Here is a 15,900-nt window from a genome sequence, read left to right as displayed (position 1 = left end):
CAAGGGGGAGGTGTCCAGATGAGTGAAAAAATTAGCACCACCAACGCGAGACTCACCGTAAACAGAGACCAAACGAACCGGGCAAGCCAAACCAGGAACCTGGTGAAGCGGGATCCACGCCCCCCTGCCAAACTGGTCCGTCTTAGACCTGCGAACACGGACCCTGACAGCCCCATTCCCCCAGACCACATCCTGAGATAACAACCCCCCTGGCTTCTTACCAGAAGGGGGGAGCAATTCACCCACCCGAAGAGCTGCAAAAAAGGCCAAACTAAAACAGGCCGAAAACAGCTTTGCTTCAAACACTGAAGTACACACCCCCGAACAAGCCTCGACCAACCTACATAACAGGTTAAAAGAAACAGGACGGCGACAATCCTTCAAAACATATTCCTTCTTCCAGCCCTTCATAGCCTGCCTGATGATAAAATGCTTGGAGACATCAGGCCAACCACGAAGGCGAAAGAAAAAGGCCACCCCAGATAACCGCCGCTGCGCAACTGGTGCAGATACACCCATGGATCTGAGCTTTAGCAACCACTCTACCGTAACCTCCAGACGGAGGGAGTCCTGTGTGGAAACGTCCCTGGTACCCACACCCGACCACCAGTCGTCCCATGCCTTACCGTAACCCCGCCAGGTCGCAGGCGACACCGAAGCCCCAACCAGAGACATCAGCTGGTGGCCACCAAACGCCATAGGTCCTCCGGACACTCCTTCCCGATGTGCTCCGCTTCCGGAAGCAGCTCCCGAAATACCTGCCAGCGAAAACGGGAGAGAGCATCAGCAATACTGTTATCAACACCTGGAACATGTCGAGCCCTGAAATAGATATTATGCTCAAGACAACGCAATACCAAATGTCGCAACAGCGCAATCACCGGGAGAGAAGAAGATGACAGGCGGTTAATACAATGGACCGCACCTAAGTTATCAGACCAGAAGCAAACATGGTGATTAGAAAGCTCGCGGCCCCAAATCTCCACAGCAACCACAATAGGGAACAATTCCAGCAGCGTTAAATTCTTACAAAGACCATGAGAGCGCCACCACTCTGGCCAGGGGGCGGAGCACCACTCCTTACCAAGAATTGTGCCAAAACCACAGGAACCAGATGCGTCTGAAAAAAGGGACAAAACCGAATTAGGGACCTCCTCAGAAATAACACACGTGTGACCATTGTACGAGTGCAGAAACTCCCGCCATACCCGCAAGTCGGCTTTCAGGGACCTAGTAAGGCGGATGCGGTAATTAGGAGACTTAGCCCCCCGAGTAGCCAATGACAATCGCCTGGAAAAAACCCGCCCCATGGGCATGACCCGGCATGCAAAACAGAGCAAACCTAGCAATGACTGAAGCTGCTGTAGAGTCACCTTACGCACTGCAAAGAAGCCTTCTATCAAACACAACAACTTCTGCAACTTGTCACTGGGTAAACGAAAAACCATATCGACAGAATCGATCTCAATGCCCAAAAAAGACAAACACGTGACAGGACCCTCAGTTTTCTCCGCTGATATGGGAACACCGAACTTGGACATACAGGACAAAAACGTGTTGAGTAGCAAAAGACAACCATCCCCCAATCCTTGGGAAACAAACAAAAAGTCGTCCAAATAGTGTATAACCGATGAGGATAACGTCTCATACCTGATCACCCATTCTAGAAAAGAACCAAACATCTCAAAATAATGGCAGGAAATAGAACACCCCATAGGAAGGCAAGTATCATAATAATACAGACCATCAAACGAACAACCGAGAAGATGATGACAATCTGGGTGAACAGGTAAGAGCCGAAAAGCCGATTCAATGTCAGACTTGGCCAAAAGGGCGCCCTGGCCAGCCGTCCTAACCAGGGAAACCGCACGATCAAAAGATACATATGACACTGAGGACTCCTCAGGCAGGATCGCATCATTCACCGACGAACCCTTAGGGTGGGATAAGTGGTGAATGAGGCGGAACTTACCAAGTTCCTTTTTGGGGACAATACCCAAAGGGGACACTCTAAGGTTAGGAAACGGCAGGGATTGAAACGGACCCTTGACTCTACCCAAAGATACCTCCTTACCCAACTTCTCACGAAGAACCTCAGGGAGCTCCTGTATTTTAGAACATCTTAATGACATCACCAATCCAAAAACAAATAGGAACATATCAAGTGTATCCAAACATTTTGTACAGGCACATCAAGGTTCACTAATGTGGCTTCAAGTGATTGGTATGGGGGGGGGGCAATGTCAAAGATCTACTGCACAACAGGGAGGCGTATTGGAAATTACAACGCAACACAATAGCCCCTAACGGTCTAAATGTGAAGCGTGAAATAATGTATCACTACTAACCCGAGTGGCCTACAAAAATAAAATATATCATTCGCCATTGTACACGACACACATTGTAATTTCGGAATGTATCTTGTGAAGAATGTGTGGGGCATAGGTGGATCGCTGTGCAATGTCATGGAATTCAGTCTAGTGGCCCTGCCAGGGGCATTCCCCAAGGCCGTGCAGGTTTATATACGCTCATGTAATATCCCCGATTATGGAGGGCAATTTCCTTTTTATACTGAGTTGTGGATGTTTGGATTTGACTCATCAAACTGGGTGTCAGATGTTCTGTTACACATTTATTTTATATGACACTGTTTTTATGTGTAACTATCAGAAGGACCTGATGTCACGCGGTATATCTCATCTATCTCATTTCATGTTTGTGTGTCGTTAAAAGATATTGACAGTATCCCCCAAAATAGTGACCTCCACAGCACCCCGTCCCTTTAACAGTGACCTCCACAGCCCCCCATCCCTTAACACTGACCCCCCCCACAGTGTCCCGCCTCCTTACAATGAGACGTCTACAGCAGCCCGTCCCCTTAACTTTGAACTTCACAGCAGCCCGCCCCTTTAACAGTGAGTTTCACAGCACCCTACTTCCTTGATATTGACCTTCTCAGGGGCACGCCCCCTTAACAGTGACCTATACAGCACCCCGCCCCTTTAACAGTGACCTCCCCAGTGCCCACCCCTTTAACAATGACCTCCACAGTGCCCGCCACTTTAAGTGATCTCCACAGTGACTGCCCCTTTATGTGACCTCCACAGTGACTGCCCCTTTATGTGACCTCCACAATGCCTGCCCCTTTATGTGACCTCCACAGTGCCTGCCCCTTTATGTGACCTCCACAATGCCTGCCCCTTTATGTGACCTCCACAGTGCCCGCCCCTTTATGTGACCTCCACAATGCCTGCCCCTTTATGTGACCTCCACAGTGCCCGCCCCTTTAACAGTGACCTGACCCTTTAAGGCTAGGGCTACACGACGACATGTGTTGCGCAACATTTTGTCTCAACAATATCTATGACAGGCTATGATGTCGCACTGCGACATGCTGCGACACAACAGTCGCAAAAAAATCCATCCAAGATGGATGCATGTGGCAGTGTAGTTGTGCCCTATGTGTCGTGTGACTTGGGTTGGCTGGGTTGTTATGGAAACCTGGAGTAAAGCTGTGTGTGGAGAGTAAGGGCCTGCGAGCTTCTATTGGCTGATCAGGGACATGTGACCGTGTGTATGGCAGTTGGCATATGAAGAGAAAGACTTGCAGCTTGTATTGGCTAATGCAGTCATTTTGGGGGAATATCTCAGGAACGGTACGTCCTAGAGAGCGGAGACCCCCACAAGATTTCTTTCCAGGTAGAAAGGGATGTGTATACCAAGTTCCGTTGAAATCCATGGTTGCGTTTTTGAGTGATCGCTGAACATATACACACGTACACACATACATACACACACATACATACATACATACACATACATACACACATACATATATACACATACATACATACATACACGCATACATACATACATACATACACATACATACACACATACATATATACACATACATACATACACGCATACATACAAATACATACACACATACATACATACATACATACACATACATACACACATACATACATACACATACATACATACATACACATACATACACACATACATACATACATACATATACATACACACATACATACATACATACACATACATACATACACATACATACATACACACATACACACATACATACATACACATACATACATACATACACACATACATACATACATACACATACATACATGCATGCATACACACACACATACACACATACATACACACATACATACATACATACACACACATACATACATACACATACATACATACACGCATACATACAAACACATACATACACACATACACACATACATACACACATACATACATACACATACATACATACACACATACATACATACACATACATACACACATACATACACACATACACACATACATACACACATACATACATACACACACATACATACACACATACATACATACAGATACATACATACACATACATACATACACATACATACATACACACATACATACAAACACATACACACATACATACACACATCCACACATACATGCATACACACATACATACATACACATACATACACACATACATACATACACATACATGCATACACACATACATACATACATACATACACACATACATACATACAGATACATACATACACATACATACATACACGCATACATACAAACACATACATACACACATCCACACATACATGCATACACACATACATACATACATACACATACATACACACATACATACATACAGATACATACATACAAACACATACATACACACATCCACACATACACATACATACATACACATACATACATACACACATACACACATACATACATACAGGGATCTCAAGTCTCCCGGACGTTCAGGGAGTCTCCCGCTATTAGATAGCGGCTCCCTGACACCCGCATGTGAGACAATATGGAAAGGTTCACTGATAGCAGAGCAGAGAGAGAAGAGAAGTGACAGATGACATAGAGTTTAGATTACAGGTTGAATTAACCCTTTAGGGTCAAATTGGCTTCTCAAGGAGATATATATGTTAAAGGCATCTTCTTCTGTCTCATTCAGTAGCTATAGAACTATTGAAAGAGATGTATTTTTTTTAAATACATTTACACATTTAACCCTCCATTTTAATTATATTATTTACCCCAGTGTTAAATTCACCCCCCCGGATGCTTGTTTTTTTCCTACAGTGGGGTAGATAATTACACACAGGGTTTTAAAGAATAAACTTCCTGACTCAGACCAAGAGCCGACTCAGCGAGTGAATGGAAGCATCCGCGCAGGCGCATTGCGCAACCTAAGCTTCGGTTCACTTGCTTCTTGTCAGCTCAGCGAATGAACCGAAGATTCGATTCATGAATCGGGTTATTTGAATGAACTGATTCAAATGAACCGATTCATGTGAAAGATCCGAACTTCCCATCTCTAGTTTACTCGCAGTAAACCTTTCCGGCAACCTGTAGCAGTGTCCCCTTCTCGGCGCGTGCGCACAGTGCAAGAAGAAGCCGATGCCAGCAGTCCGCAACGGCGCATCAGGCTGAGCCTGTGCGCACGCGCGGGATCTCAAAGCGGGAGGAGGGGGAGGGAGGGAGAGGCGGCGCTGAGGAGTAGAAGGCGGCGCTGGGCACGAACGGCGATGCGTGCAGCCGGACACCATGCATCCACAGACCTCCCCAGACCTCCCCTGCTTGGGCACCTTAATTCAATGATTGACAGGTTAGTAAAACCTGTTTTTCCGCAGAATAAAGCCACAAATAGCTGTTATAAGGCCACCTTAGAAATCAGAATGCTGCCCTGGACATGAGCAGATGTTTAGCTCACAGGGCTTATAGGTGATGACAGAATCCCTTTAATCATACACATAAATATGATAATTTTGGGCAGGGTAATGAGCCAAGTCCTCCACACCATAGAGCAAAGTGTGCAGATACTGCATATGTTTGGAAAATGTAACAAAAAGTTTGTGAAAGAAAAAAAAAAGAAAACCTCCCTGAAATGAGTTTTTGCAGGTTGGGATGTCTGCACATACATACACACATACATACATACATACACACATACATACATACATACATACATACACACATACATGTGACAAACCTAAGGTTCAGGCAAGGCTGCTGGCCGCAGGGCGCGGCCGGGTTTTGGCCTAGAATGCTGATGGCCAGCTCTTTAAAGTCCAAGAATGCACAATTGGGATGTTGGGCTGACAGCATCCTCAGCTGGCCCTTTAAATGTTCAGTACTTATACCTGCAATAAACTGTTCTCTAAGAGTCCTGTCCTGATCCTCAGCTTCCTTGGGGTCCACCTGGACCACAGCCCTCAGGGTCTCTTGCAAGGACAGAGCAAAATCGTGGAGTGACTCCCCAGGTTGCTGCTTCCTGCTAAAGAATCGCATTTTAACTTCGGACACCGTTCTGGCCTCAAATGTGGTGCCGAGGCGATCAAAAATCTGCTCCAGGGTACTCTTTTCAGAACGGGGCCAGGACATGACTTCCCTGCGGGCGGCCCCCTCTAACTGAGCTAGGAGGATCTTCATTTGTTGTTCAGCAGATATAGGATAGAGCCGGAATAAGGCCAGGATCTGGTCCCTAAAGTCCTTTAATTTGTGGGCCTCTCCTGAATATCGTGGAAACCAGGGGGCCCCAAAATAATACGGCATGGTTAATGGCATCAGGCTTGATGCGGCGGCAGGTGCCCTATTGTCAGTTGCGGGCACTTCAAAAGGCATTTCTGGGGCCGCCTGCCCTGCTCCTTCAGGTGCGGACATAGTGTTGCTAGATGGGTATGGCCCTTTAAATGACAGCGGAGCGGACCAGAGCGAAAATGTCAGGTTTTTTGGGGGGTTTTTTCGGTCAAGTCTCTTGTTGCTAGTGGGGGACCCTCTCCGGTACCCTGGCAGGGGTCGGGGACGCTCCGGTATCGTAATCAGAAGGGGGCCGGTGAAGGGTAAAGTTAGTACTCACTCTGGCGGTGCTCGCTCCAAGTCTCGCGAGATGCGTGGCTACGTCAGACGGGAGTCCAACACACAGCGTCAGCAGGTAGGCGCGGCCTCTCGCAACTCCGGGATTCAGGTAGGCGGCGCCTTTTTCCAGACAGGGCGGCGTTTTTCCTCCTTGCAGGCTGGGTGGTAACTTCACCTTGTCCTTTTTCACGCCAAACGGGTACGAGTCGCACTTGTAATCCAGTCAGGTTAAGCGGCCATCTTGGAGCAAATCGCTGTCTATTCACTGACAGCAAGCGGTGGCTTACACAAATGGCAAACAGTCCATGCACTATAATCTGCACACCGCAAATTATTACAGTTCTCTTTGGCCCAGCAATTTTTAATAAACAGTGGGGCTTAGTCACTTTTTTGGGTGGATAATGGCACACAATTTTGTAATCCAACAATGGCGCGGATATGATCGTATCCTGTTCGTGACGCCAATTTATGCAACACGCCAGACCTGCAGGGTATTGCGATTAGTGAGGTCACGGTTATGGGCAATCGAGGGTTACTCACTTTTTGGAGGACCCTGGGCAGGCATGCGGCAGTGAAGGAGAGGTAGACACAAGTTCCTCTGGGGCACACTCTGTATGTAGGGACCAGGCCTGATGGTGGATGAGGTGCCCTGGATGTTGCGGGTGTTTTGAGTGCCTGGGGCAAGGTCCCTTTAAGGATTGTGACGCCAGTGCCTGTAACGGTGGCACACCGATTTGTAGGAGCAATAATTGAGGTACACAGATGGTATAGTGAACCAAACGTTGCTTTACTTTGAACAGTCCAACTTTGTACATACAGTAGATAATGGTGATGCAGTCCCTTGTAACAATATTCCACAAGCAGGTTTACTTCACAGTATGGCAGGTATAATCTTGCAAGATACTTGGAGGGTATACAGGTAATGCTTAGCAGACTTATGCTGCACTATCCCCACAGCTATTCTAGCTGGCTGGATCCCAAGGCCCGGATGCCTAAATGCTGGCTTTAATCCTTGGTAATAAATCCTTCCTCCAGTATTGACTCTTGACTTTAACTTATAGTACTCCTGCTCATCAGGTTACTTATCTGAACTTGTTGTATTATTCCTGTTATGACGGGAGCTGCAGGTTTCTCCCAGGAGGTAGATTCTTCTTCTGGGGTGACTCTACTGAGCTAACTTAGCCTCAGGAGCTTAAGGCTGACTACATTACTCTTCTAGCCACCTGGAATGAACTAACTCTCCCCTGTCTGGGCCTACCTATATATACTTAGGGCTCTCTAGCTCCCTCTAACGTCTAGGAGGCTAAACTACACCCTAACAGGCCTGTAGATAACACAGGGAAATGCATATTAACCGCCTCCGGACCGCCTAACGCAGGATCGCGTTCCGGAGGCGGCAGCTGCAGGCAGAGTCACGCATATACGCGTCATCTCGCGAGACGCAAGATTTCCTGTGAACGCGCGCACACAGGCGCGCGTTCACAGGATCGGAAGGTAAGCGAGTGGATCTCCAGCCTGCCAGCGGCGATCGTTCGCTGGCAGGCTGGAGATGCGATTTTCTTAACCCCTAACAGGTATATTAGACGCTGTTTTGATAACAGCGTCTAATATACCTGCTACCTGGTCCTCTGGTGGTCCCTTTTGCTTGGATCGACCACCAGAGGACACAGGCAGCTCAGTAATAAAGTAGCACCAAACACCACTACACTACCCCCCCCGTCACTTATTAACCCCTTATTAACCCCTGATCACCCCATATAGACTCCCTGATCACCCCCCTGTCATTGATCACCCCCCTGTCATTGATCACCCCCTTGTAAGGCTCCATTCAGACGTCTGTATGTTTTTTACGGATCCACGGATACATGGATCGGATCCGCAAAACACATACGGACGTCTGAATGGAGCCTTACAGGGGGGTGATCAATGACAGGGGGGTGATCACCCCATATAGACTCCCTGATCACCCCCCTGTCATTGATCACCCCCCTGTCATTGATCACCCCCCTGTAAGGCTCCATTCAGACGTCCGTATGTTTTTTACTGATCCACGGATACATGGATCGGATCCGCAAAACACATACGGACATCTGAATGGAGCCTTACAGGGGGGTGATCAATGACAGGGGGGTGATCACCCCATATAGACTCCCTGATCACCCCCCTGTCATTGATCACCCCCCTGTCATTGATCACCCCCCTGTAAGGCTCCATTCAGACGTCCGTATGTTTTTTACTGATCCACGGATACATGGATCGGATCCGCAAAACACATACGGACATCTGAATGGAGCCTTACAGGGGGGTGATCAATGACAGGGGGGTGATCACCCCATATAGACTCCCTGATCACCCCCCTGTCATTGATCACCCCCCTGTCATTGATCACCCCCCTGTAAGACTCCATTCAGACGTCCGTATGTGTTTTGCGGATCCGTGGATCCGCAAAACATGGACACCGCGGATCCGCAAAACACATACGGATGTCTGAATGGAGCCTTACAGGGGGGTGATCAATGACAGGGGGGTGATAACCCCATATACACTCCCTGATCACCCCCCGTCAGACATTTTTTTGGCCCAAGTTAGCGGAAATAGTTTTTTTTTTGTTTTGTTTTTTCTTACAAAGTCTCATATTCCACTAACTTGTGTCAAAAAATAAGATCTCACATGAACTCACCATACCCCTCACGGAATCCAAATGCGTAAAAATTTTTAGACATTTATATTCCAGACTTCTTCTCACGCTTTAGGGCCCCTAAAATGCCAGGGCAGTATAATTACCCCACATGTGACCCCATTTCGGAAAGAAGACACCCCAAGGTATTCCGTGAGGGGCATATTGAGTCCATGAAAGATTGACATTTTTGTCCCAAGTTAGCGGAAAGGGAGACTTTGTGAGAAAAAAAAAAAAAATTTCCGCTAACTTGTGCCAAAAAAATTTTTTTCTATCAACTCGCCATGCCCCTCATTGAATACCTTGGGGTGTCTTCTTTCCAAAATTGGGTCACATGTGGGGTATTTATACTGCCCTGGCATTTTAGGGGCCCTAAAGCGTGAGAAGAAGTCTGGGATCCAAACGTCTAAAAATGCCCTCATAAAAGGAATTTGGGCCCCTTTGCGCATCTAGGCTGCAAAAAAGTGTCACACATCTGGTATCGCCGTACTCAGGAGAAGTTGGGCAATGTGTTTTGGGGTGTCATTTTACATATACCCATGCTGGGTGAGATAAATATCTTGGTCAAATGCCAACTTTGTATAAAAAAAATGGGAAAAGTTGTCTTTTGCCGAGATATTTCTCTCACCCAGCATGGGTATATGTAAAAAGACACCCCAAAACACATTGCCCAACTTCTCCTGAGTACGGTGATACCAGATGTGTGACACTTTTTTGCAGCCTAGGTGGGCAAAGGGGCCCACATTCCAAAGAGCACCTTTCGGATTTCACAGAGCATTTTTTACAGATTTTGATTTTAAACTACTTCTCACGCATTAGGGCCCCTAAAATGCCAGGGCAGTATAAATACCCCACAAGTGACCCCATTTTGGAAAGAAGACACCCCAAGGTATTCCGTGAGGGGCATGGCGAGTTCCTAGAATTTTTTATTTTTTGTCACAAGTTAGCGGAAAATGATGATTTTTATTTATTTTTTTCTTACAAAGTCTCATATTCCACTAACTTGTGACAAAAATTAAAAACTTCCATGAACTCACTATGCCCATCACGAAATACCTTGGGGTGTCTTCTTTCCAAAATGGGGTCACTTGTGGGGTAGTTATACTGCCCTGGCATTCTAGGGGCCCTAATGTGTGGTAAGTATTTTGAAATCAAAATGTGTAAAAAATGACCTGTGAAATCCTAAAGGTGCTCTTTGGAATGTGGGCCCCTTTGCCCACCTAGGCTGCAAAAAAGTGTCACACATCTGGTATCGCCGTACTCAGGAGAAGTTGGGCAATGTATTTTGGGGTGTCATTTTACATATACCCATGCTGGGTGAGATAAATATCTCGGCTAACTTGTGACAAAAAATAAAAAGTTCTATGAACTCACTATGCCCATCAGCGAATACCTTAGGGTGTCTACTTTCCGAAATGGGGTCATTTGTGGGGTGTTTGTACTGTCTGGGTATTGTAGAACCTCAGGAAACATGACAGGTGCTCAGAAAGTCAGAGCTGCTTCAAAAAGCGGAAATTCACATTTTTGTACCATAGTTTGTAAACGCTATAACTTTTACCCAAACCATTTTTTTTTTTTTACCCAAACATATTTTTTTTTATCAAAGACATGTAGAACAATAAATTTAGAGAAAAAATTATATATGGATGTCGTTTTAAAAAAAAAAAATACAACTGAAAGTGAAAAATGTCATTTTTTTTGCAAAAATTTCGTTAAATTTCGATTAATAACAAAAAAAAGTTAAAATTTCAGCAGCAATGAAATACAACCAAATGAAAGCTCTATTAGTGAGAAGAAAAGGAGGTAAAATTAATTTGGGTGGTAAGTTGTATGACCGAGCAATAAACGGTGAAAGTAGTGTAGTGCAGAAGTGTAAAAAGTGGCCTGGTCATTAAGGGTGTTTAAGCTAAGGGGGCTGAAGTGGTTAAACATCACAGTAATGCAAAAGACATGTTAACCCTTGTGTAGCGCCCACCTTTACAGGGATCTCAAGTCTCCCGGACGTTCAGGGAGTCTCCCGCTATTAGATAGCGGCTCCCTGACACCCGCATGTGAGACAATATGGAAAGGTTCACTGATAGCAGAGCAGAGAGAGAAGAGAAGTGACAGATGACATAGAGTTTAGATTACAGGTTGAATTAACCCTTTAGGGTCAAATTGGCTTCTCAAGGAGATATATGTGTTAAAGGCATCTTCTTCTGTCTCATTCAGTAGCTATAGAACTATTGAAAGAGATGTAATTTTTTTAAAATACATTTACACATTTAACCCTCCATTTTAATTATATTATTTACCCCAGTGTTAAATCCCCCCCCCGGATGCTTGTTTTTTTTCCTACAGTGGGGTAAATAATTACACACAGGGTTCACTTGCTTCTTGTCAGCTCAGCGAATGAACCGAAGATTCGATTCATGAATCGGTTCATTTGAACGAACTGATTCAAATGAACCGATTCATGTGAAAGATCCGAACTTCCCATCTCTAGTTTACTCGCAGTAAACCTTTCCGGCAACCTGTAGCAGTGTCCCCTTCTCGGCGCATGCGCACAGTGCAAGAAGAAGCCGATGCCAGCAGTCTGCAAGGGCGCATCAGGCTGAGCCTGTGCGCACGCGCGGGATCTCAAAGCGGGAGGAGGGGGAGGGAGGGAGAGGCGGCGCTGGGCACGAACGGCGATGCGTGCAGCCGGACACCATGCATCCACAGACCTCCCCTGCTTGGGCACCTTAATTCAATGATTGACAGGTTAGTAAAACCTGTTTTTCCGCAGAATAAAGCCACAAATAGCTGTTATAAGGCCACCTTAGAAATCAGAATGCTGCCCTGGACATGAGCAGATGTTTAGCTCACAGGGCTTATAGGTGGTGACAGAATCCCTTTAATCATATACATAAATATGATAATTTGGGCCAGGGGGATGAGCCCAGTCCTCCACACCATAGAGCACAGTGTGCAGATACTGCAGATGTTTGGAAAATGTAATAAAAAGTTCATGAAAGAAAAAAAAAAGAAAACCTCCCTGAAATTAGTTTTTGCAGGTTGGGATGTCTGCCTTTACCTAGTGGGACACTACAAGTCTCTCTCTGTACAGGGGCAGAGTCTCTCTGTACAGGGGCAGTCTCTCTCTCTCTCTCTCTGTACAGGGGCAGAGTCTCTCTGTACAGGGGCAGTCTCTCTCTCTCTCTCTCTCTGTACAGGGGCAGTCTCTCTCTGTACAGGGGCAGTCTCTCTCTCTCTCTCTCTCTGTACAGGGGCAGTCTCTCTCTCTCTGTACAGGGGCAGTCTCTCTCTCTCTCTCTCTCTCTGTACAGGGGCAGTCTCTCTCTCTCTGTACAGGGGCAGTCTCTCTCTCTCTGTACAGGGGCAGTCTCTCTCTCTCTCTCTGTACAGGGGCAGTCTCTCTCTCTCTCTGTACAGGGGCAGTCTCTCTCTCTCTGTACAGGGGCAGTCTCTCTCTGTACAGGGGCAGTCTCTCTCTCTCTGTACAGGGGCAGTCTCTCTCTCTCTCTCTCTCTCTGTACAGGGGCAGTCTCTCTCTGTACAGGGGCAGTCTCTCTCTCTCTCTCTCTGTACAGGGGCAGTCTCTCTCTCTCTGTACAGGGGCAGTCTCTCTCTCTCTCTGTACAGGGGCAGTCTCTCTCTCTCTGTACAGGGGCAGTCTCTCTCTCTCTGTACAGGGGCAGTCTCTCTCTCTCTCTCTGTACAGGGGCAGTCTCTCTCTCTCTCTGTACAGGGGCAGTCTCTCTCTCTCTGTACAGGGGCAGTCTCTCTCTGTACAGGGGCAGTCTCTCTCTCTCTGTACAGGGGCAGTCTCTCTCTCTCTGTACAGGGGCAGTCTCTCTCTCTCTCTCTGTACAGGGGCAGTCTCTCTCTCTATCTCTCTGTACAGGGGCAGTCTCTCTCTCTCTCTCTCTCTCTCTCTCTCTCTGTACAGGGGCAGTCTCTCTGTACAGGGGCATTCTCTCTCTCTCTCTGTACAGGGGCAGTCTCTCTCGCTCTCTCTCTCTCTCTCTCTGTACAGGGGCAGTCTCATTCTCTCTCTCTGTACAGGGGCAGTCTCTCTCTCTCTGTACAGGGGCAGTCTCTCTCTCTCTGTACAGGGAAATCTCTCTCTCTCTCTGTACAGGGGCAGTCTCTCTCTCTCTGTACAGGGGCAGTCTCTCTCTGTACAGGGGCAGTCTCTCTCTGTACAGGGGCAGTCTCTCTCTATCTCTCTGTACAGGGGCAGTCTCTCTCTCTCTCTCTCTCTGTACAGGGGCAGTCTCTCTGTACAGGGGCATTCTCTCTCTCTCTCTCTCTCTGTACAGGGGCAGTCTCTCTCTCTCTGTACAGGGGCAGTCTCTCTCTCTCTCTCTCTCTGTACAGGGGCAGTCTCTCTCTCTCTCTCTCTCTCTCTGTACAGGGGCAGGCTCTCTCTCTCTCTGTACAGGGGCAGTCTCTCTCTCTCTGTACAGGGGCAGTCTCTCTCTCTCTCTCTGTACAGGGATAGTCTCTCTCTCTCTCTCTCTCTCTGTACAGGGGCAGTCTCTCTCTCTGTACAGGGGCAGTCTCTCTCTCTCTATCTCTCTCTCTGTACAGGGGCAGTCTCTCTCTCTCTCTGTACAGGGGCAGTCTCTCTCTCTCTGTACAGGGGCAGTCTCTCTCTCTCTGTACAGGGGCAGTCTCTCTCTCTCTCTGTACAGGGGCAGTCTCTCTCTCTCTCTGTACAGGGGTAGTCTCTCTCTGTACAGGGGCAGTCTATCTCTCTCTCTGTACAGGGGTAGTCTCTCTCTGTACAGGGGCAGTCTCTCTCTCTCTCTCTCTCTGTACAGGGGCAGTCTCTCTCTCTGTACAGGGGCAGTCTCTCTCTCTCTCTCTCTCTCTCTCTCTCTGTACAGGGGCAGTCTCTCTCTCTGTACAGGGGCAGTCTCTCTCTCTCTGTACAGGGGCAGTCAAATTCAAATTCAAATTCAAATAAGCTTTATTGGCAGGACCAGATACATGTTAGCATTGCCAAAGCAGTTGAGTTTGCATAGGAAAAGGGGAAGGGGGTAATATAAAGGGGAATGGACATAAGTCTGTGGAAGTCCTCAGTTTCTCATGTCCCTCTCGGTCTGTGACACGCTGACACATATTGGGCAGCTCTCTTCACCATTGGCTCCTCTTCTCCCAGTAGAATTTGGAGTTTCCTCTTCTCTTCTGTAGAATTGAAGTCCGGGATGAGAGCGGAGAGTCTCTGGAAGTGAGTGTCCCTCACTGATGAGTACTTGGGGCAATGTAGCAGGAAGTGTTCCTCATCCTCCGGGACCCCCTGGTCACATTGCTGGCACAGTCTCCTCTCCCTGGGCTTGTAGGTTTGTCTTTGCCGCCCTAATTCCATTTCCAGGCTGTGGGCGCTCAGTCTGTACAAGCTCATTGTCTGTCTGTCTTTGGGGTCTTGTAGCACCTCCAGGTACGGGGCCAGTTTGTAGTCTCTCTGCAGTGACTGGTAAATCAAAAGTTTTTTGGAGTTTGTTATTTCGTATCTCCATTCTCCAACATGTTTTACTTTGGAGTTATAAATTATGATTTTTATTTGAGATTTTGTCAGGCCGCATTGTTGAGAGTTTTGGGGAGACAAGGTGTTGATAAGTTGTTGCAGGCCACACGGCTTGGACTGGTTCTTACTGTCCAGTAAGGCTTTATGGTGGTAGGAGTTGGGACTGCTGTTTTGTAGGTGGTCCCAGTATGATAGCGCCCTCTTCTGTACTGCGAGAAGTAAGGGAAATCTGCCCAACTCGGACCGGAAAGCACTGTTGGAGGTGCTCCGATGGACTTGGAGGAGGTGCTTGCAAAATTCCAGATGGAATGTTTCTGTTGGGCTGGGGTCCCATTTGGATTGGTCTGGGTAGGTGACAGGACCCCAAACTTCACTGCCATAAAGAAGAATTGGGGCGATGACGCTGTCAAATATTCTGAGCCAGACTCTCACGGGTTTTTTTAGGTGGTACAGCCGTCTCCTGATGGCATAGTAGGCTCTGCATGCCTTGTCTTTTAGTGCCTCTATGGCTGGCTTGAAGCTTCCTGATTGGGTAATGTCTAGGCCGAGGTATGTGTAGCTGTTAGTTTCATCCACAGTGCAGTTGTTTATTGTGAAGGAAGGGCTTTTTGTTTGTTTTGTATTTTTCTTTTGGAACACCATGGTTTTTGTTTTGCTCGAGTTGATTGGTAGTGCCCATGTGGCGCTGTATTTCTCCAGAACTTCCAGGCTGTCTTGT

The sequence above is a fragment of the Bufo bufo genome, chromosome 4, assembly GCF_905171765.1.
Source record: "Bufo bufo chromosome 4, aBufBuf1.1, whole genome shotgun sequence".
In the NCBI taxonomy this organism is placed as follows: domain Eukaryota; kingdom Metazoa; phylum Chordata; class Amphibia; order Anura; family Bufonidae; genus Bufo; species Bufo bufo.
This window is presented reverse-complemented; position numbering follows the sequence as displayed.